Here is a 23471-nt window from a genome sequence, read left to right as displayed (position 1 = left end):
TGAGTTGCAGCATGCAGGCTCATAGTTGTGACATGCAGGATCTAGTTCCCTGACCAGGGATCGAAGCTGAACCCCTGCATTGGGAGCGTGAGTCTTAACCACTGGACCACCAGGGAAGTCCTAATCTTCTAATAATGAACTTTAAGGGACTGTGCCAAGTTTTAGTTTTGTTAAGGATAGTGTGTCAATTGCTGCTGACCCCAAGTTTGACACTGAAAAACATTTTGATGTGTAAAACTTTTCAATTCAATATTTTCTGCAGCGGACTTTGGCCCATGCCACACCAGAGCAAGGTCTACTCTAGCATGTTTAAACATTTGTGCGATGTTCTCATCAATTCCTTATCCTCCATGCTTACTAAGAAATGGGAACAGGGACAAATTGTGTTAGGTGTTAAATGTCTTAAATTGATTTAATCTCTCTGTCGTTCTTGACAGGATAACTGGAAAGAATTAAGGGGTCAATATTATCATTTCTAAGGTGCAGATAGAGATGGGTTAACGAATTTAGTTACCCTGTCCATCATTTTATCACTGAATTCTCATTACTTCAGTTGTAATGAAAGGAAGAACTTAAGCTAAAGCTTCCCCCAATTTTTTTTGAGCTGTGTCTTAGTTTGTGTTGCCATAACAAACATCATAGACTGGGTGGTTTAAAGAACAGATACTTATTCCTTACAGTTCTGGATGCTGAGAACTCCAAGGTCAAGGTGCCATATGAGTTGGTTCATGGTGAGGACCCTCTTTCTGATTTGTATACAGATGCCTTCTTGCCAAACCTTCACATGCTGGAGAAAGATAGTTTTCTCTCTCATGTCTCTTATAAGGGCTCCACACGTATGACCTAATTACCTCTGAAAGGCTCCACCTCCACAAACCGTCACATTAGGCACTAGGGCTTCAACTTGTAGATTTTGGGAGGATACAAACAAGCTGAAAGTTTAAAAAGAAAGAGATATGTAGTTAACACAATATTCCCCTCAAAGATGTTATGTTATGGCTAATCTGTGAGAAGGGTTGGGGCAAAGGGACTCCAATTCTCCTCTAGATGACTTTAATTCCACTATTGACATCTAAGTACATCTAAGAACACTAGCAGCAAGGACAACTAATATTTGCATAACCTTGTGTAGTTTATAGAATATTTTTATACTTACCAAAATTCCCCCAGTATCAAAGCCATAAAGCATCCATTCCATAATGTAGTGTGAGGGGCACCTTAAGGTGTGGTTCATAGGAAATCATGGAAGTTCCCATAATAGATATTGAGATAAAAATTTTTGATGTTTGTTCACAGCATCCTTAATTTCCATAATAGCCCTTAAGAATCTTCTAGTCAAGAAGTATACTTAAGGTCCAGACACTTGTCATTGTTGTTGTTTTAAATTCTTTATAAAGTTTTTATTAACTTCCAACAAAAGAATCAAACTCTACCATTTACGGAAGCCATAGATTTGCCTTTTGTCTGAGGACGTAAATCTTGGCTTCTACCGGGCATCTCAGTGAAAGATGACGGACTACGTACTTTAGCTGTTTTTTTTTTGGGGGGGTGTCCCCCTCAAGTCCACCTGGGGTTTACACCTTTTAATGGACAGATACTAAGTCTAATGCAGCTGAAACTTCCTTGAATGGCCATAAAGCTGGGTAAAAGCCAAGAGGGCCTGGGCTTCATATTTGAACCAAACAGATTCAAGGGCTCAGGCAGAAGGCATGAACAATTTATCAGTTTTTACTTTTTCTGACAATGAATTTTGTCTGAAAAAACTATTTTTTATGATCACCAGTTGGCCAGATTGGACAATACATTATACAGACTCTCTGAGGCCAGAAATTAGTATTTTCAAATTGAGCTGAAATAGTTTCCTCAGGAAATGTACTTTTCTTATCATTTACAGATTTAGACTCTTTAGATTGTAAGCTTTACATCCACTCTCTCACACATTCATCCATTTCACTCATTCATAGAAGAATTTATTGACTGCATGCTGTTTTTTCAGCTTGGCTCCAATTATTTCTTTGAAAGGTGACCCATTTGGAACGCTTCTAAAAATACTGGTGAGTTGATTGATATTTTTCAGTGCAGTCTGAATGCATCAAGTCTGAAGGTTGTTGGAAAGAGCTTTGGAAACCGGCTCATCACTCCTGCCATTTCCTCTGCTGAGAATTTTCAGGGAGCATCCTAAAAACTAAGGGCCAGAGGAAATGCCACCTGTGATGCTCCACATTCCCTCTCACAAATTCACAATATATGCCTGGGATGGGGTTCACAGTGCCCTTGCTTGTTTATCCGCATGGAGTCTCTTCTTGTCCTTTGGTTTCAGCTTTTGTGTGATGCAGGTCCTTGGCAGTTAACGTCACAGCTTCCCAGGTGACCGAGTATGGATGATTTTATACTCCTTATGAAAGTAAGCATAGAATAGAGATTTCAAACACGAGTGAAGGAAACGTTTCCACAGCAGGTATTTTGGCTGTTCTGATGCCCTTTCTTTTGGATAGCAGAGAAGCCAAGAGGGAGGGGATATGGAGATATACGTATACATATAGCTGATTTACTTTGTTATACAGCAGAAGCTAACACAACATTGTAAAGCAATTATACTCTAATAAAGATGTTAAAAAAAAACCAAACAACTTCTCGGTTAAAAGAGAATCCATGATTTCCCTGAGAAGTTGTGCACAGTCAGGTGTTCATGTTATATCAATGCACCTTCCCTGCCCATTAAGTGGAATCATCTGAGTCTCCTCATATAGGTCAGGCTAACCAAATTCTTTAGAGAAGATATAAAGTTAGCAAAATATTTAATTTGTATTACTCATGCTAAATGGTGTATCTGACAGAAGTGTTGACTTACTAACTAGTGAAAAGATGGCATGTAGAGATAATTCATATTTACATCTGAGAATTAAAAGGATAAAGTTATTTATCCATATAATCAAAGTTATCATGAAGTAGGGGGTGGGAGTTCAAGGAGAAAGAGCAACTTACAATCAATTATGTGTGAATATGGTATTTTTTAAATAATTAATTAATTAATTAATTAATTTTTGGCTGTGTTGGGTCTTTGTTTCTGTGCGAGGGCTTTCTCCAGTTGCGGCAAGCGGGGGCCGCTCTTCATCACGGTGCGCGGGCCTCTCACTATTGTGGCCTCTCTTGTTGCGGAGCACAGGCTCCAGACGCGCAGGCTCAGTAGTTGTGGCTCACGGGCCTAGTTGCTCCGCGGCATGTGGGATCTTCCCAGACCAGGGCTCGAACCCATGTCCCCTGCATTGGCAGGCAGATTCTCAACCACTGCACCACCAGGGAAGCCCCTGAATATGGTATTTTTGAAGGAATATTAATTTGTTTTCTCCATCTTAATTTTTTTTTTTTTACGGAGATTGGGATTGACACATATACACTGTTTTTTTAAAAAATTTATTTATTTAATTTATTTATTTTTGGCTGCATTGGGTCTTTGTTGCTGTGCGCGGTCTTTCTCTAGTTGCGGTGAGTGGGGGCTACCCTTCGTTGCGGTGCGCGGGCTTCTCATTGCAGTGGCTTCTCTAGTTGCGGAGCACGGGTTCTAGGCACACAGGCTTCAGTGGTCGTGATATGCGGGCTCTAGAGCGTAGGCTCAGTTATTGTGGCGCATGGGCTTCGTTGCTCCATGGCATGTGGGATCTTCCCGGGCCAGGGCTCGAAACCGTGTCCCCTGCACTGGGAGGCGAATTCTTAACCACTGCACCACCAGGGAACCCCTCCATCTTAATTTTTAATATAGATACTTGTCTATACCAGTACACTTAGGTGTTTATGAGGGATTTCTGTTTGGAAAAAAAACCCATGTAATAAATAAAGAAGTTGCATGTGTTTGTATGTGTTTGTGGGTTTGTGAATGTGAGTAGCAAGTATGCATATGTGTTTATGGGTACTATGAATAAGTAGCAAGAAAAATTGAAAGCACTTTAAAAATAATTGTGCTTAATTTTCCTAAAATATATTTAACCTAAATTGTGTTGTTTTTCCTTTTATATGGATTTTTATTACTGCTGTTGTCAAATTGACTTCTGGCACAGCTCCTAGGCAGGCCCGCTTTATTCGACCAAAATTCTCCTTGACTTCTCCGCTTGGCATTCTCTGCGGCCTTGCTGCATTAAACTGTGCTGTAGGGCAGTGACATTGACATTGCTTATGCACTCGTTAGAAATGTAGAATATCATGCCCCACTCCTCACCTAATGAATCAGTCTTCACTTTAGCAAAATCCTTGGGTGATTCGAAAGTACCTTAAAGTCTGAGAAGTTCTCCTCTCCAAGGCTGTCTTAAAAAATAAAAAAAATCATTAACACCTCCCATACCTTTTCTTCTTTTTCTGTTCCTTTCCTACATTAATGACATTGAATCTTTCCGGTCAGCCAGGCTGAAAGCGTCAGTCATATTTGTTACCTCCATCCCTCATGGTCTCACATCTCATCCATTGCCAAAGCCTGGCAATTTTACATCTTCAACATCTCTTGACTTTGTCGTCTCCTTTCTCTTCCCCCTTCTAATCTCTTTGTTCACAGTCTAGTAAGCTTTCACCAGGCTATTGAACTAGCCAGGCAGCAGTGTGTGTGTGTGTGTGTGTGTGTGTGTGTGTGTGTGTGTGTGTGTGTGTGTGTGTGTGTGTTTTCTTTGCCTCCAGACTTTCTGGCCATTCTACTTGTTCCTATGTTAGCTTTCCTAAACCATACCTCTGAGTCTGTCATTTTCTGCTCAGAAATCTTCACTGGCTACTTGTTACCTACAAAAACCTGTTTAAACCATTAACTTGGCATTCAATGTTTCTAAATACAACCACTGGCCTATAGTCAGTCAGAGACTGAGTTTCAGCCTAATCAAATTATTTCCTTTTTTTCCCCAAACATGTCTTATAATTTGCTGCTGCTGTGGTTTTGTTTACATTTGAAATGCCCCTCTCAAACAATCACACGTGCAAACATTGACATCCTTCAAGGCCTTCTAAATATATTGTTTGTCCTTTCTCAGAGTTTACCATGTGTTTCCTTAGGATTATTAGAACATGTGTCTCTCTGCTCTGCCCTAGTGAGCTTTGCATTCATCTCTTACCTCCTCTGATGAATTCTCAGGTCCTTGAAGGCAGGAACAGTGTCTTGTTCTTCTTATAAACTGTCACAATGCCTAGCCAAGTGCTTTACAAAAATAGATATTCAATAAACGCATTATGAATGAAGATGAATAGAAGCAGAGAAGATGGGAAGCTATACTCCCACAAGGAGACACCCCAGATATCAGCAAATATTTATCAACGTCTTTTTAAAATCAGCTAGTGATATTAATAGCCAGTGGCATGAGATAAATGCAGAGGAGGAGTTAACTGCTAGGATTAGTCCCATTTCTTATTAGTCCTACAATCAGTGTCCCTTCATTGTCTCCTAGTTTCTAAATGCATTTATCTAAGTCCTCCATTTACAGATAGCTATAGTAGCACTTAAAGGTCTAATAACAAAAAGTAGTTAACCCCACCCAGTGGCACAGGACAAAGGCACTGCAGGGGTTACTGTGTTGTATTCTGAATCCTTGGGGAAATTATGCTTGATGGTGATTTCTGATGTCAGCACTGTACTCGGTTCTGTGCATTATTGTGAGAGTGTCTAAACCTGGAATCTATTAAAAAGCAAGACAGCTTCTTGTACCCTTTTTACATGGCCCAGCCTTGCTTAGTGAGTGTGTCTGTGCTTTTTCTTTTTTTAAGTTATGTATAATATAATCATATTTTCGGAATCAAAATTGAAGCATACTGGTCAGACACATTGGTCTAGCTGCACATGGTCAAACAAGAACACAGCATAGAGTATTTTTTAATCAATTCGAATATACACACAGTTTTATTATTCTAACATCACTGAAATAAGGATAAGGATGTGTCTTGCAATCAGTAACATGTTGGTTTCACTTTTTTTCTTGATTAGTGGTATAAAAAATAACGGTGTGTCTTACAATCAGTAGCATCTTAGATATGATCAAATTGACACCAGGATTATCCCAGAAAATCCAGGAAAAACAATCTGTTTATACACATGTTCAAACCTTGCAGTTCTTTTTTTTTTTTAACATCTTTATTGGAGTATAATTGCTTTACAATGGTGTGTTAGTTTCTGCTTTATAACAAAGTGAATCAGTGATACATATACATATATCCCCATATCTCTTCCCTCTTGTGTCTCCCTCCCTCCCACCCTATCCCACCCCTCTAGGTGGTCACAAAGCACCGAGCTGATCTCCCTTTGCTATGCGGTTGCTTCCCACTAGCTATCAATTTTATGTTTGGTAGTGTATATATGTCCATGCCACTCTCTCACTTTGTCCCAGCTTACCCTTCCCTCTCCCTGTATCCTCAAGTCCATTCTCTAGTAGATCTGCATCTTTATTCCCATCTTGCCCCCAGGTTCTTCATGACATATTTTTTTTTAGATTCCATAAATATGTGTTAGCATACGGTATTTGTTTTTCTCTTTCTGACTTACTTCACTCTGTATGACAGTCTCTAGGTCCATCCACCTCACTACAAATAACTCAGTTTCGTTCCTTTTTATGGCTAAGTAATATTCCACTGTATATATATGCCACATATTCTTTATCCATTCATCTGTTGATGGACACTTAGGTTGCTTCCATGTCCTGGCTATTGTAAATAGAGCTGGAATGAACATTGTGGTACATGACTCTTTTTGAATTATGGTTTTCTCAGGGTATATGCCCAGTAGGGGGATTGCTGGCTCATATGGTAGTTCTATTTTTAGTTTTTTAAGGAACCTCCATAGGGACTGTATCAATTTACATTCCCACCAACAGTGCAAGAAGGTTCCCTTTTGTCCACACCCTCTCCAGCATTTATTGTTTGTAGATTTTTGATGATGGCCATTCTGACTGGTGTGAGATGATATCACATTGTAGTTTTGATTTGCATTTCTCTAATGATTAATAATGTTGAGCATTCTTTCATGTGTCTGTTGGCAATCTGTATATCTTCTTTAGAGAAATGTCTATTTAGGTCTTCTGCCCATTTTTGGATTGGGTTGTTGTTTTTTTAATGTTGAGCTGCATGAGCTGCTTGTAAATTTTGGAGATTAATCCTTTGTTAGTTGCTTCATCTGCAAATATTTTCTCCCATTCTGAGGGTTGTCTTTTGGTCTTGTTTATGGTTTCCTTTGCTGTGCAAAAGCTTTTAAGTTTCATTAGGTCCCATTTGTTTATTTTTGTTTTTATTTCCATTTCTCTAGGAGGTGGGTCAAAAAGAATCTTGCTGTGATTTATGTCAGAGAGTGTTCTGCCTATATTTTCCTCTAAGAGTTTGATGGTGTCTGGCCTTACATTTAGGTCTTTAATCCATTTTGAGTTTATTTTTGTGTATGGTGTTAGAGAGTGTTCTAATTACATTTGTTTACATGTAGCTGTCCAGTTTTCCCAGCACCACTTATTGAAGAGGCTGTCTTTTCTCCACTGTACATTCTTGCCTCCTTTATCAAAGATAAGGTGACCATATATGTGCGTGGTTTATCTCTGGGCTTTCTATCCTGTTCCATTGATCTATATTTCTGTTTCTGTGCCAGTACCATACTGTCTTCATTACTGTAGCTTTGTAGTATAGTCTAACGTCAGGGAGCCTGATTTCTGCAGCTCCATTTTTCTTTCTCAAGATTGCTTTGGCTATTCGGGGTCTTTTGTGTTTCCATACAAATTGTGAAATTTTTTGTTCTAGTCCTGTGAAAAGTGCCAGTGGTAGTTTGACAGGGATTGCATTAAATCTGTAGATTGCTTTGGGTAGTAGAGTCATTTTCACAATGTTGATTCTCCCAATGCAAGAACATGGTATATCTCTCCATCCATTTGTATCATCTTTAATTTCTTTCATCAGTATCTTATAATTTTCTGCATAGAGGTCTTTTGTCTCCTTAGGTTGGTTTATTCCTAGATATTTTTTTTTAACATCTTTATTGAAGTATAATTGCTTCACAATGGTGTGTTAGTTTCTGCTTTATAACAAAGTGAATCAGCTACACATATACACACGTTCCCATATCTCCTCCCTCCTGCATCTCCCTCCCTCCCACCCTCCCCATCCCACCCCCCCAGGCGGTCAGAAAGCACTGAGCTGATCTCCCTGTGCTATACGGCTGCTTCCCACTAGCTATCTATTTTACGTTTGGTAGTGTATATATGTCCATGACACTCTCTCACCCTGTCACATCTCACCCCTCCCCCTCCCCATATCCGCAAGTCCATTCTTTAGTAGGTCTGTGTCTTTATTCCCATCTTGCCACTAGGTTCTTCAAGACCCTTTTTTTCCCCCTTAGATTCCATATATATGTGTTAGCATACTGTATTTGTTTTTCTCTTTCTGACTTACTTCACTCTGTATGACAGACTCTAACTCCATCCACCTCATTACAAATACCTCCATTTCATTTCTTTTTATGGCTGAGTAATATTCCATTGTATATATGTGCCACATCTTCTTTATCCATTCATCTGTTGATGGACATTTAGGTTGCTTCCATGTCCTGGTTATTGTAAATAGAGCTGCAATGAACATTTTGGTACATGACTCTTTTTGAACTATGGTTTTCTCAGGGTATATGCCCAGTAGTGGTATTGCTGGGTCGTATGGTAGTTCTATTTGTAGTTTTTTAAGGAACCTCCATACTGTTCTCCATAGTGGCTGTATCAATTTACATTCCCACCAACAGTGCAAGAGTGTTCCCTTTTCTCCACACCCTCTCCAGCATTTATTGTTTGTAGATTTTTTGATGATGGCCATTCTGACCAGTGTGAGATGATACCTCATTGTAGTTTTGATTTGCATTTCTCTAATTATTAGTGATGCTGAGCATCTTTCCATGTGTTAGTTGGCCACCTGTATGTCTTCTTTGGAGAAATGTCTATTTAGGTCTTCCACCCATTTTTGGATTGGGTTGTTTTTTTTTTTGTTATTGAGCTGCATGAGCTGCTTGTAAATCTTGGAGATTAATCCTTTGTCAGTTGCTTCATTTGCAAATATTTTCTCCCATTCTGAGGGTTGTCTTTTGGTCTTGTTTATGGTTTCCTTTGCTGTGTAAAAGCTTTTAAGTTTCATTAGGTCCCATTTGTTTATTTGTGTTTTTATTTCCATTTCTCTAGGAGGTGGGTCAAAAAGGATCTTGCTGTGATTTATGTTGTATAGTGTTCTGCCTATGTTTTCCTCTAAGAGTTTGATAGTGTCTGGCCTTACATTTAGGTCTTTAATCCATTTTGAGTTTATTTCTGTATATGGTGTTAGGGAGTGTTCTAATTTCATTCTTTTACATGTAGCTATCCAGTTTTCCCAGCACCACTTATTGAAGAGGTTGTCTTTTCTCTGCTGTATATTCTTGCCTTCTTTATCAAAGATGAGGTGACCATATATGTGCATGGTTTATCTCTGGGCTTTCTATCCTGTTCCATTGATCTATATTTCTGTTCTTGTGCCAGTACCATACTGTCTTGATTACTGTAGCTTTGTAGTATAGTCTGAAGTCAGGGAGCCTGATTCCTCCAGCTCCGTTTTTCTTTCTCAAGATTGCTTTGGCATTGTGGGGTCTTTTGTGTTTCCGTACAAATTGTGAAATTTTTTGTTCTAGTTCTGTGAAAAATGCCAGTGGTAGTTTGATAGGGATTGCATTGAATCTGTAGATTGCTTTGGGTAGTAGAGTCATTTTCACAATGTTGATCCTTCCAATCCAAGAACATGGTATATCTCTCCATCTGTTTGTATCATCTTTAATTTCTTTCATCAGTGTGTTATAATTTTCTGCATACAGGTCTTTTGTCTCCTTAGATAGATTTATTCCTAGATATTTTATTCTTTTTGTTGCAGTGGTAAATGGGAGTGTTTTCTTAATTTCACTTTCAGATTTTTCATCATTCGTGGATAGGAATACAAGAGGTTTTTGTGCATTAATTTTGTACCCTGTAACTTTACCAAATTCATTTATTAGCTCTAGTAGTTTTCTGGTAGCATCTTTAGGATTCTCTATGTATAGTATTATGTCATCTGCAATCAGTGACAGCTTTACTTCTTCTTTTCCAATTTGGATTCCTTTTATTTCTTTTTCTTCTCTGATTGCTGTGGCTAAAACTTCCAAAACTATGTTGAATAATAGTGGTGAGAGTAGGCAACCTTGTCTTGTTCCTGATCTTAGTGGAAATGGTTTCAGTTTTTCCCCATTGAGGATGATGTTGGCTGTGGGTTTGTCATATATGGCCTTTATTATGTTGAGGAAATTTCCCTCTATGCCTACTTTCTTGAGGGGTTTTTTATCATAAATGGGTTTTGAATTTTGTCGAAAGATTTCTCTGCATCTAATGAGATGATTACATGGTTTTTCTTCTTCAATTTGTTAATATGGTGTATCACATTGATTGATTTGTATATATTGAAGAATCCTTGCATTCCTGGACTAAACCCCACTTGATCATTGTGTATGATCCTTTTAATGTGCTATTGGATTCTGTTTGCTAGTACTTTGTTGAGGATTTTTGCATGTATGTTCATCAGTGGTATTGGCCTGTAGTTTTCTTTTGTTGTGACATCTTTATCTGGTGTTGGTATCAGGGTGATGGTGTTCTCATAGAATGAGTTTGGGAGTGTTCCTCCCTCTGCTATAGTTTGGAAGAGTATGAGAAAGATAGTTGCTAGCTGTTCTCTAAATGTTTGATAGAATTCGCCTGTGAAGCCATCTGGTCCTGGGCTTTTGTTTCTTGGAAGATTTCTAATCACAGTTTCAATTTCAGTGCTTGTGATTGGTCTATTCCTATTTTCTATTTCTTCCTGGTTCAGTCTCGGAAGGTTGTGCATTTCTAAGAATTTGTCCATTTATTCCAGGTGGTCCATTTTATTGGCATATAGTTGCTGGTAGTAATGTCTTATGATCCTTTGTATTTTTGCAGTGACAGTTGTTACTCCTCCTTTTTCATTTCTAATTTTATTGATTTTATTATTCTCCCTTTTTTTCTTGATGAGTCTGGCTAATGGTTTATTAATTTTGTTTATCTTCTAAAAGAACCAGCTTTCAGTTTTATTGATCTTTGCTTTTGTGTTCTTCATTTCTTTTTCATTGATTTTGGGTCTGATCTTTATGATTTCTTTCCTTCTGCTAACTTTGGGGTCTTTTGTTCTTCTTTCTCTAATTGCTTTAGGTGTAAGGTTAGGTTGTTTATTTGAGATGTTTCTTGTTTCTTGAGGTAGGATTGTATTGCTATAAAGTTCCCTCTTAGAACTGCTTTTGCTGCATCCCATAGCTTTTGGGTCATCCTGTTTTCATTGTCATTTGTTTCTAGGTATTTTTTGATTTCCTCTTTGATTTCTTCAGTTATCTCTTGGTTATTAAGTAGTGTATTGTTTAGCCTCCATGCATTTGTATTTTTTACAGATATTTTTCCTGTAATTGATATCTAGTCTCATAGCGTTGTGGTCCAAAAAGATACATGATACGATTTCAATTTTCTGAAATGTACCAAGGCTTGATTTGTGACCCAAGGTATGATCCATCCTGGAGAATGTTCCATGAGCACTTGAGAAGAATGTGTATTCTGTTGTTTTTGGATGGAATGTGCTGTAAGTATCAATTAAGTCCATCTTGTTTAATGTATCATTTAAAGCTTTTGTTTCCTTATTTATTTTCATTTTGACTGATCTGTCCATTGGTGAAAGTTGGGTGTCAAAGTTCCCTACTATGATTGTGTTACTGTCGATTTCCCCTTTTATGGCTGTTAGTATTTGCCTTATGTATTGTGGTGCTCCTATGCTGGATGCATAAATATTTTGAATTGTTATATCTTCTTCTTGGATTCATCCCTTGATCATTATGTAGTATCCTTCTTTTTCTCTTGTAATAGTGTTTATTTTAAAGTCTATTTTGTCTGATATGAGAATTGCTACTCCAGCTTTCTTTTGATTTTCATTTGCATGGAATATCTTTTTCCATCCCCTCACTTTCAGTCTGTATGTGGCCCTAGGTCTGAAGTGGGTCTCCTGTGGACAGCATATTTCTGAGTCTTGTTTTTGTATCCATTCAGCCAGTCTGTGTCTTTTGGTAGGAGCATTTAATCCATTTACATTTAAGGTAGTTATCTATATGTATATTCCTATTACCATTTTCTTAATTGTTTTGGGTTTGTTATTGTAAGTCTTTTCCTTCTCTTGTGTTTCCTGCCTAGAGAGGTTCCTTTAGCATTTGTTGTAAAGCTCCTTTGGTGGTGTTGAATTCTCTTAGCTTTTGATTGCCTGTAAAGGTTTTAATTTCTCTGTCAAATCTGAATAAGATCCTTGCTGAGTAGAGTAATCTTGGTTGTAAGTTTTTCTCTTTCATCACTTTGAATATGTTCTGCCACAGCCTTCTGGCTTGAAGAGTTTCTGCTGAAAGATCAGCTGTTAACCTTTTGGGGATTCCCTTGTATGTTATTTATTGTTTTTCCCTTGCTACTTTTAATTTTGTTTCTTTTTATTTAATTTTTATAATTTGATTAATATGTGTCTTGCTGTGTTTCTCCTTGGATTTATCCTGTATGGGGCTCTCTGTGCTTCCTGGGCTTCATTAACTATTTCCTTTCCCATATTATGGAAGTTTTCAACTATAATCTCTTCAAATATTTTCTCCGTCCCTTATTTTCCTCTTCTTCTTCTGGGGCCCCTGTAATTGGAATGTTGGTGCATTTAATGTTGTCCCAGAGGACTCTGAGACTGTCCTCAATTCTTTTCATTCTTTTTTCTTTATTCTGCTCTGCAGTAGTTATTTCCACTATTTTATCTTCCAGGTCACTTATCCGTTCTTCCACCTCAGTTATTCTGCTATTGATCCCTTCTAGGGAATTTTTAATTTCATTTATTGTGTTGTTCATCACTGTTTGCTCTTTAGTTCTTCTAGGTCCTTGTTAAATGTTTCTTGTATTTTCTCCATTCTATTTCCAAGAGTTTGGATCATCTTTACTATCATTATTCTGAATTCTTTTTCAGGTAGACTGCCTATTTCCTCTTCATTTGTTAGATATGGTTGGTTTTTGCCTTGCTCATTCATCTGCTGTGTGTTTCTCTGTCTTCTCATTTTGCTTAACTTACTGTGTTTGGGCTCTCCTTTTCGCAGGCTGCAGGTTTGTAGTTCCTGTTGTTTTTGTTGTCTGTCCCCAGTGGCTAAGGTTGGTTCAGTGGGTTGTGTAGGCCTCCTGGTGGAGGGAACTAGTGCCTGTGTTCTGGTGGATGAGGCTGGATCTTGTCTTTCTGTTGGGCAGGTCCACGTCTGATGGTGTGTTTTGGGGCTGTCTGTGGCCTTATTATGATTTTAGGCAGCCTCTCTGCTAATGGGTGTGGTTGTGTTCCTTTCTTGCTAGTTGTTTGGCATAGGGTGTCCAGCACTATAGCTTACTGGTCATTGAATGGAGCTAGGTCGTGGTGTTGAGATGGAGATCTCTGGGAGATTTTCGCTGTTTGATATTTCATGGAGCTGGGAGGTTCTTGTGGATCAGTGTCCTGAACTTGGCTCTCCCACCTCAGAGGCACAGCCCTGACGTCTGACTGGAACACCAAGAGCCTGTCATCCACACGGCTCAGATTAAAAGTGAGAAAAAATGAAAGAAAGAAAGAAAGAAGAATATAAAATAGAATAAAATAAAATAAAATAAAGTTACTAAAATTAAAAATAAAAAGTATTTTAAAAATTGTTTTAGTAATAAAAAAAAGAAAGAAAGAAGAGAGCAACCAAACCAAAAAACAAATCCACCAATGATAACAAGTGCTAACAACTATACTTAAAAATAAAACAAAAAAAAAAACGGAGAGACAGAAGCATAGGACAAGTGGTAAAACCAAAGCTATACAGACAAAATCACACACAGAAGCCTACACATACACACTCACAAAAAGAGAAAAAGCGAAAAATATATATATGTCGTTTTTCCCAAAGTCCACCCCCTCAATTTGGGATGATTCGTTGTCTATTCAGGTATTCCAGAGATGCAGGGTACATCAAGTTGATTTTGGAGATTTAACCTGTTGCTCCTGAGGCTGCTGGGAGAGATTTTCCTTTATCTTCTTTGTTCGCACAGCTCCTGTGGTTCAGCTTTGGATTTGGACCCGCCTCTGAGTGTAGGTCGCCTGAGGGCATCTGTTCTTTGCTCAGACAGGACGGGGTTAAACGAGCAGCTGATTCGGGGGCTCTGGCTCACTCAGGCCAGGGGGAGGGAGGGGTACGGAGTGCAGGGCGAGCCTGCGGTGGCGGAGGCTGGCGTGACGTTTCCCCAGCCTGAGGCGCGCAGTGCGCTCTCCCGGGGAAGTTGTCCCTGGATCACAGGACCCTGGCAGTGGCCTGCTGCACAGGCTCCCGGGAGGGGAGGTGTGGATGGTGACTTGTGGCCACACACAGGCTTCTTGGTGGCGACAGCAGCAGCCTTAGCATCTCATGCCCGTCTCTGGGGTCCTCGCTGGTAGCCCCGGCTCGTGCCTGTGTGTGGAGCTCCTTTAAGCAGTGTTCTTAATCCCGTCTCCTCGCACACCAGGAAACAAAGAGGCAAGAAAAAGTCTCTTGCCTCTTCGGCAGCTCCAAATATTTTCCCGGACTCCCTGCCGGCTAGCTGTGGCACACTAGCCCCCTCCAAGCTGTGTTCACGCAGCCAACCCCAGTCCTCTCCCTGCGATCTGACCTCAGAAGCCCGAGCCTCAGCTCCCAGCCCCCGCCCGCCCCGGCGGGTGAGCAGACAAGCCTCTCGGGCTGGTGAGTGCTGGTTGGCACCGTTCCTCTGTGCGGGAATCTCTCCACTTCGCTCTCTGCACCCCTGTTACTACGCTCTCCTCCATGGCTCCGAAGCTCCCCCCCCCGCCACCCGCAGTCTCTGCCCGCGAAGGGGCTTCCTAGTGTGTGGAAACCTTTCCTCCTTCACAGCTCCCTCCCACTGGTGCAGGTCCCATCCCTATTCTTTTGTCTCTGTTTTTTCTTTTTTCTTTTGCCCTCCCCAGGTACGTGGGGAGTTTCTTGCCTTTTCGGAGGTCTGAGGTCTTCTGCCAGCGTTCAGTAGGTGTTCTGTAGGAGTTGTTCCAGCTGTAGATGTATTTCTGATGTATTTGTGGTGAGGAAGGTGATCTCCACATCTTACTCTTCCTCCATCTTGAGGCTCCTCTATAGTATGGTTTTAAATTAACTATACTTCAATTAAAAAAATACCAATAGCATTTTTTCAGAAATTGTAAAAATCAATCCTAAAATATGTATGAAAGTATAAAAGACCACAAGTAGGCAGTCTTGAGCAGAAGAACATAGCTAGCGGTATTACACTTCCTGTTTTCAAAATATATATTACAAAGATACTGTAACCAAAACTGTATGGTGCAGGCAGTAAACAGACATATAGACCAATGGAACAGAATAGAGAGTACAGAAATAAATCCTCACATTTGTGGTCAATGGTATTTACCCAAAGAAAATGAAAACACAAATTCGAAAAAATGTATGCAACTCCATGATCATTGCAGTACTGTTCACAGTAGCACAATATGGAAACAACTTGTATCCATTGATGAATAAATGGATAAAGAAAATGTGAGATACACACACACACACACACACACACACACACACACATTATTCAGCCATAAAATAAAACGATCTTGCATTTTGCAAAAACATGGATGGACTTTGAGGGCATTATGCTAAGTGAAATAGGTCAGAAGAAGAAAGACAAATACTGTATGATGTCACTTCTATATGGAATCTAAAAACATCAGACTCATAGAAGCAGAGAGTAGAATGGTGTTTGCTAGGGGCTGAGAGGTGTCAGAAATGGGGATATGTTGGTCAAAGAGTACAAACTTTCAGTTATAAGATGAGTAAGTTCCAGGGTTTTAATGTACAGCATGGTGACTATAGTTAAAGATATTGAGTTTTATACTTGAAAATTGCTATGAGAGTGACTTTAATGTTCTCACCATAACAACAACAAAATGGTAATTATGTGAGGTGAAGGATATGTTAACTAACCTTATTGTCATAAACATTTAAAATATATATTAACATCACGTAATCACATCGTATACCTCAAACTTATACAATTCTATATATATACATACATAAATTATATCTCAATAGAGCAATAGAGCTGGGGAAAAAAGATCTCGAATCAATAACCTAACTTTCTACCTTAAGAAAGTGGAAAAAGAAGAGCAAAATAAACCCACAACAAGCAGAGGAAAGAAAATAAATATTAGACAGAAATAAATGAAATATAGAATAGAAAAACAGGAGAGAAAAACCAATGAAACCAAAAATTTCAACAATGTTGACAAATCTTTTGTGTACAACCCCTCAAAAAAGAGAGAGAAGTCAAATTTCTAAAATCATGAATGAAAGGGGTGGTACTACTATCAACCTTACAGAACTGAAAATGATTGTAAGGGAATATTACTAACAACTGTATGCCAATAAATTAGGTAACCTAGACAAAATGGTCAAATTCATAGAAAAGCACAAACTGCTGAAGCTGACTCAAGAAGAAAGAGAAAATCTAATCATACCTATAACAAGTAAAGAAACTGAATTAGTTATCAGTAAACTCCCCACAAAGAAATCTCAAGACCAAAAGCTTCACAGGTGAATTCTACCAATCATCTAAAGAAGAATTAACATCAAATTTTGACAAATTCTGTAAAATATAGAAGAAGAGCGAACACTACCTAACTCATTCTGAGGCCAGTATTACCCTGCTATCAATGTAGACAAAGAAAACTACCTACTGATATCCCTTATGAATGTAGATAGAAAAAATTTCAGCATAATGTTAACAAATCAAATTTGGCAATGTATAAAAAGGATTATACAGCATCACTAAATGAAGTTTATCCCGTGAATGGAAGAGTGATTCAACATAGGAAAATAGATCAAAATAGTAAACCACATTAAGAGGAAGAGGACAAAACTCACAAGATCATTTGGTAGACACAGAGAATATATTTGATAAAATCCAACACCCTTTTATGATAAAACACTCAACAAAATATTAATAGAAGGGAAATTTCTTAACCCAGTAAAGGGCATTATAAAAAGCCCACATATTTCCTCTGTGCTTCTATTCAACACTGTATTGAAGCTTCTAGCCAGGGCATTTATGGAAGAAAGTAAAATAAAATAGAATCCCAGTTGGAAAAGAAGTAAAACTACCTCTATTCACAGATGATATGATTTTCTATATTTCAAATACTAAGGAATGCACACAAAAACTATTAGATCTAGTAAATATGTTTGGCAAGAGTACAGGTATCAAGATCGGTGTACAAAATCAATTGTATTTCTATACACTAGTAATGAAAATCTGAAAACAAAATGAGAAAATAATTCCATTTCCAATAATATAAAAAAAGGAATAAAATACTTAGGAAGAACTTTTAAAATATGTGCAAGACTTACTACTGAAAACTGCAAAATATCACTGAAAGTAATTTCTAAAAACCCTAATAAATGGTTCATGGGTTGGATGACTAATGTTAAGATGGCAATACTCCACAAACTGATCTATAGATTCAATGCAATCCTTATCAAAATCCCCCCTGCTTTTTTGCAGAAATTGAGAAGCTGATCCTAAAATTCATATGGAAGTACAAGGGACCCACAACAACCAAAGCAATTGAAAAAGAATAATAAAGTTGGAGGATTCACACTTCTGGATTCCAAAACTTATTGCACAGCTTGAGTCATGGTAAGACAGTGTAGTATTAGCATAAATACAAACATATAGATCAATGGCATGGAATTGAGAATCCAGAAATAAACCCACACATTTATGGTCAGTTTATTTTTTGACAAGTATGCCAAGGGAATTCAATGGGGGAAAGAGTAGTTTTTCAACAAACAGTGCTGGGGAAACTGGATATCCACATGCAAAAGAATGAAGTTGGACTGTTGTCATCTAAAAAAATTAACTCAAAAGTTACAAATTGATTAAAAGACCTTACTGTAATAGCTAAACTATAAAAAATTTAGATAGAAGCCTAGATGTTGATCTTAATGACCTTGTAATATGCAACGGTTTCTTAGCTATGACACCAAAAGCACAATAACAACAAAAAAATGGATAAATTCTACTTTGTCAAAGTTGAAAATATTTGTTCTCAAAGAATGCCATCAGTAAAGTGAAAAAGACAATGAACAGTGTTAAAGAAAATACTAACAAATAACATATCTGATAAGGGACTTGTATCCAGAATATATAAAGAAATTTTACAACTCAATAATAAAAACACAAATAATCCAATTAAAAATAAGCCAAGGGTTGAACTCGTTATTTTCTGAAGAAGATATACAGATGGCTAGTAAGGACATGAAAAGATGCTCAACGTCATTGATCATGAGGGAGGTGCAAATCCAAATCACGATAAGACTTCACACCCACTATAATGGTTATAATAAAAATATGGACAATACTGTGTTGGCAAGGGTGGAGAAATTGGAATCTTATACATATCTAGTGAGAATGTAAAATGTTGCATTCACTTTCTTTTAATTGGAGTATAATTGCTTTACAATGTTGTGTTAGTTTCTGCTGTACAATGAAGTGAATCAGCTATATGTATACATATAGTCCCTCCCTCTTGGACCTCCCTCCCACCAACCCCCTTCCCACTCATCTAGGTTATCACAGAGCACCGAGCCGACCTTCCTGTGCTTTATAGCAGGTTCCCACTAGCTATCTGTTTTACACATGGTAGTGTATTTATGTCAATCCTAATCACTTTTAAGAACAGTTTTACAGTTGGCCAAAGTTTAACATAGAGTTAACATATGACCCTGCAATTTCACTTCTAGGTATATACTCAAAAACTTGTACATGAATGTTCATAGCCGTATTAATCATAACAGCCCAGAACTGGGAAAATCCAAAGGTTTGTCAACTGATGAATGACTCAACAAAGTTTGGTATATTCATACAATGGAATATTATTCAGCCATTGAAAGTAATAAAGCATTGATATATGCTACAACATGGATAAACCTTGAAAACATTATGCTACGTGAAAGAAGCCAGTCACAAAACTCCACATATACTATGATTCAATTTATATGAAATGGCTAGAATAGTCAGATCTATAGACAGATAATTCGTGGCTGGAGAGGTGGGAAAATGGGGATTGACGGCTTTTTGGGGTAACGAAAATGTTCTAAAATTAGATAGTGGTGATAGTTGCATAACCTTATGAATATATTTTACATTTAACACCACTGAAGTGAAAAGGTTAGAAATTTTTAAAAAGACGTTGCATCATGTCACAGAACTTTGGGACCTTTTTAGCTCATTTGCTCATTTTTTGAGAAAATATTCAATATGTGGCCATACATTCAGAAATTAGTATTACACTGTGTAATTTTCATGATGTGATATCTATCTCAAAGCTGTTTAAGCAACTATTAAAACTTATTAGTCTGTCCTTAATTGGAAAACTGGAAAATCTTTACCCCAATTGGTCTTCAGAAAGTAGAGTCTTAATTTTTGTATCTTATCTAAACCTGAGTTGCCGGGGGGTGGGGGGAAAGGATACACAGAATAGCTTAAAGGAAATACATTACATTCACTTCTCCAGATTTATACTTTGGAAATCAAGCTATATCATCAGAGAGATGTATATTTAGACCACATTATTTTGTCTTTTTGCAGAATTATTTAATGAAATTGCCCTTTAACAAAATGCTATCAGCCTGCATTGAGGTATATCATCAAGAGTCCTATGAAGCTAGCTACTTATTGTATTTTACTGACAGAATGCTTTTGAGGACATTGTTCTCTATATTTTCCAATTTTATAAAGACCCACATTATACATTTCTTTCTGGATTTGCTACCCCAAAAAAACTGTCTCTCATGAAAATTTTCTTTCATAATACTCTTGTGAACACTATGGCTCTTGTCACTGTATTTCCTCCTTTGCTTTTGCTACTGTGTGGGACTGAGCCAAATTTGTGGGTCATTTCTTAGCATAGTACACAGATTGTTACATAAACTTTGCACATTAACTTTACTAATAGTTTTATATGTATCTTGTATTATGTTTAGCTTTATGATCTGCCTCAAATTGTTTTTTTTTCTAATCATAGACTAATAGCTCACTGGACAGATTTAGATAGAGAAAGATAAATAGACAAACAGATCCTCGTCCTGGCCACAGAAAGATTCATCATGTCAACTACAAACTTACTCTAAATCCTTAAAAATCATTTAACAAATGCATATTGTTGCCAAAAAAAAGTGAGAATAAGGGACTATGACTGGCTCAGTGCAACACAACTACACGATAGGAGTTACAATTCACATATACGTCCTACAGTCATTGTTTGTATGTTATACTTTGTTAATCAGTGATAAGAAACTGGGTTCTCATGTGATGAAAGTTAACCTCTGTTATTGCAGGTCTGATTGCCATTACTACTATGAGCTTGAAATATGAAGGCAACTTAAATTGCCAAGAAGTGTCAAGTGATATGGGGATTTGAGAACATTTATCAACTCATTTCAGCAACATTAACATTTTTATTTGAAATATCCAGTTAAACAGGAAACTTGAAAGGCAATTTTTTGCTTCAATTATTCGTATATCATACTAAAATTTGCTGTAAAAATTCTGGTTGTCTCTTCAAGACATTAAAAGAATGTCACACTATGCCCAGTAAGTTGTTTGATCCTTCTGGAAATGAAAGGATTGACTGATTTACTGATTAATTGAATTTTTCTATTTTTTATTAAATTGTTTGTTGTCATGGCAACCTAGGCTTTGTCTCTTGCTTAAGAAGGAAGCAGATCATGACATTTTTATTACATGTGTTAAAGAATGACAGCCTTGACAAATCCTCCCTTGACATGGAAAAGTGTAACAATATGCCCAGATGCCTGAGGTTGTGGCACTTGCATCTTTGGTGAAGGAGGTGGTCAAATAACTGTGATCCTTCACTATATGAAAGTTCCAGGAAGAAAACTTTTTACCCTAAGTGGTTTTTAGAATGACCACACAATGCTTAACTTTCCTTGGATATGGTCTACAGCATGAAATATCTGGATCAAAAGAGAAAAATCTCAAACATCTAAAAATATTGCTCAAACATCCATTTTTTAAAAGTAAAAATTGTATATATTTAAGTTGATATTTTGATTTTTACATAGTGAAATGATTACTACAGTTAAGCTAATTAACATTCCCTTCTCACAATTACCATTTTTTTGAGTGTATGGTGAGAGCACCTGGAATCTACTCTCTTAGCAAATTTCCAGTACTCACTACAGTATTATTAACTATAGTCATCATACTGTACATTAGATCTCTAGACTTATTCATCCTATATAACTACAACTTTTTAACCTTTGACCAACATCTCCACATTTCTCCCACCTCCCCGCCACTGGTAACTACCATTTCTTTCCCTGCTTCTATGTATTTGAGTTTTTTAGGTTCCACATATAAGTAAGGTTATGCAGCATCTTTCTTTCTGTATCTGGCTTATTTCACTTAGCATAACATTCTTCAGGGCCATCCATGTTGTCACAAATGGCAGGATCTCCTTTTTAAAGGCCAAATAATATTCTACTGTTTTATTAATTGGAAATTTCTGGATGGTGGATTGAATTTTGCATGAAGATATTTGTCATTGTATAAGAATTACCAGTATGATGACTTATTCCCTTCACAATCTATGCTGGAACCACACAAAAATGAGAACATAGGACTATCCTTTGGGAGTACTGGTCGTGCTTGGCTGGCCTTAACAAGATGGAGTTGACTTGTTAGATTTGATTTATGAGTGGAGGAGAATGGTCAGAAAGTTAGTTGTTTGATGGAAATACAAGTTTTTTACCCCAAAACCTGTTCACAAGTATAATTTTCCCTATCTCCAAAAATGGAATCTTCGTAAAATTGGTTATTCAAGTCAGAAAATTGCGAGTCATCTTTGTATACTCTTTTCCCTATACCTCTTATTTAAAATTCATTAGCAAATACTGTGTATTCCATCTACAAAATTTGTCTTGTATAGAAACCTGTCTCTCCAGGTACCCTTCTCACACTATCATATATTGCCCGGAACCTCTGTGCAGCTCTAACTTTTCTCTTGCCTTCTCTTTGAATCTATTTTCCACTTTCAACAAGAGCAATCTTTTAAAAAAAACATATAAATCAGAATACTTCACTGCTACGCTTATATCATAACACTGAACTTTCACTGAACTATGGAAAACATCCTGAAGTAAAAAGCATGGTAAGAAGGTATGTGTGTAGAGAAGGACTCTTGACTTGTCTATTCTGGATATCTGTCTTGGGCGGTGATACGAATGTTCATGATGCCAGATGGTGCAAACGTGTCATCTTTAGAATGTTGATCCTGAATTTATGAGGACGAGATTGCACTGAGATAGCCACACTATCTCACTGGGTTCTTCTTTGGAACCAAGAGGAAGAGGGCCTGAAGCACGGGCTGAGATTATGGCCAGCCCAGTGGCCAGATCAAAGCCGAGTGAATCAGTTGCTCAGGGAGGCAAATTGCCACCTGGGCCAATTTCACTCAACAACCAAGCTGGCGGAGAGATGTGACCACCGCCAATGAGCTCTGATTCGTGTAGGTGGAGCTACAGGTATCCCTCTTTCTCTGTGGTGGCTAAGAGGGGGAAAGAGCTGTGGCTAAGCAGACCCAAAGTGTAACGTTTCCTAGGGGGGCCCACTAGACTTCTCCAGGAGTAGAGCACTGACACAGCCTGTGGCAGTCTGGCCCGAGTGGGTTCTGGTCATTGGAAAAATGAGTGGACTCTGCCTGAAGAGTTCATTTTCCTCCGTGAAAAGTTTCCTCTTCCTGCGGCTAGGGGATGTGAGTGGTAATGACTCAGTGCTGTCTAATTACCTCTGCCTTTGGTGACCCCACATCCCAAGGGGTGAGGGCTCAGGGACCAGCCCCCCCCCCCCACAGGTCAGGGAAGATCATTCATTGGCATCATTCAAAGAAAGATGAGGCCATTTTAATAGGGTACGCTCATCTCTAGGTGAGTGTGGAAACTCTGTGACAGGAAGGAAAATAATTGCATTTTCTCCCAAAGCTGCCGGAAATAATTTCTACTTTAATGGTGAAAACAGAACTCTTTACATCTCTGGACATTTTGCATTGTAGGCTGTAATGAGCAAGAAAATGTCTTTCTTTTAATAGCTAATCCTCTGATGCTTCATGCCTGGCAAGGTAAGTTGACGTGGCAAATTATCGTTGTCGAAGAGAGATTGAGCCAGGAACAGCATCCTTGCTTTGTCCACTGCGTCACTTAGCTTGTTAGTGTAGCAAGAACACTGGCACTTGTTTGCAACAGGACATTTTTGAAAGTGTGGCAGTCACCAGCACAGCCCCACACAGATGCAGGAAGAGAGGGAAGACCTCCTGCCCCAACTTCTCCCACTTGTACCAGACTCCTTTAGCTGAAT

General features: G+C 38.1%; 1 protein-coding gene across 7 annotated transcripts in view; it reads left to right on the top strand.

The window, feature by feature from the left end:
• Window positions 1-23471, top strand: part of IGSF1 (immunoglobulin superfamily member 1) — a 444083-nt gene that overhangs the window by 211529 nt on the left and 209083 nt on the right. Inside the window, exon 1 of one of the 7 annotated variants that reach the window (XM_059910641.1) lies at window positions 17691-17732. The exons of the other annotated variants lie outside the window; for them this stretch is intronic. The gene's annotated coding sequence lies outside the window, so the exon portion shown is untranslated. Of the gene's footprint in view, window positions 1-17690; window positions 17733-23471 lie in introns of those variants that run through there. 7 annotated transcript variants of the gene reach the window in all.

The sequence above is a fragment of the Balaenoptera ricei genome, chromosome X (genome assembly GCF_028023285.1).
Source record: "Balaenoptera ricei isolate mBalRic1 chromosome X, mBalRic1.hap2, whole genome shotgun sequence".
In the NCBI taxonomy this organism is placed as follows: Eukaryota; Metazoa; Chordata; class Mammalia; order Artiodactyla; family Balaenopteridae; genus Balaenoptera; species Balaenoptera ricei.
Note: the sequence above shows the minus strand (reverse complement) of the source record. Positions and strands in the feature narration are given on the sequence as shown.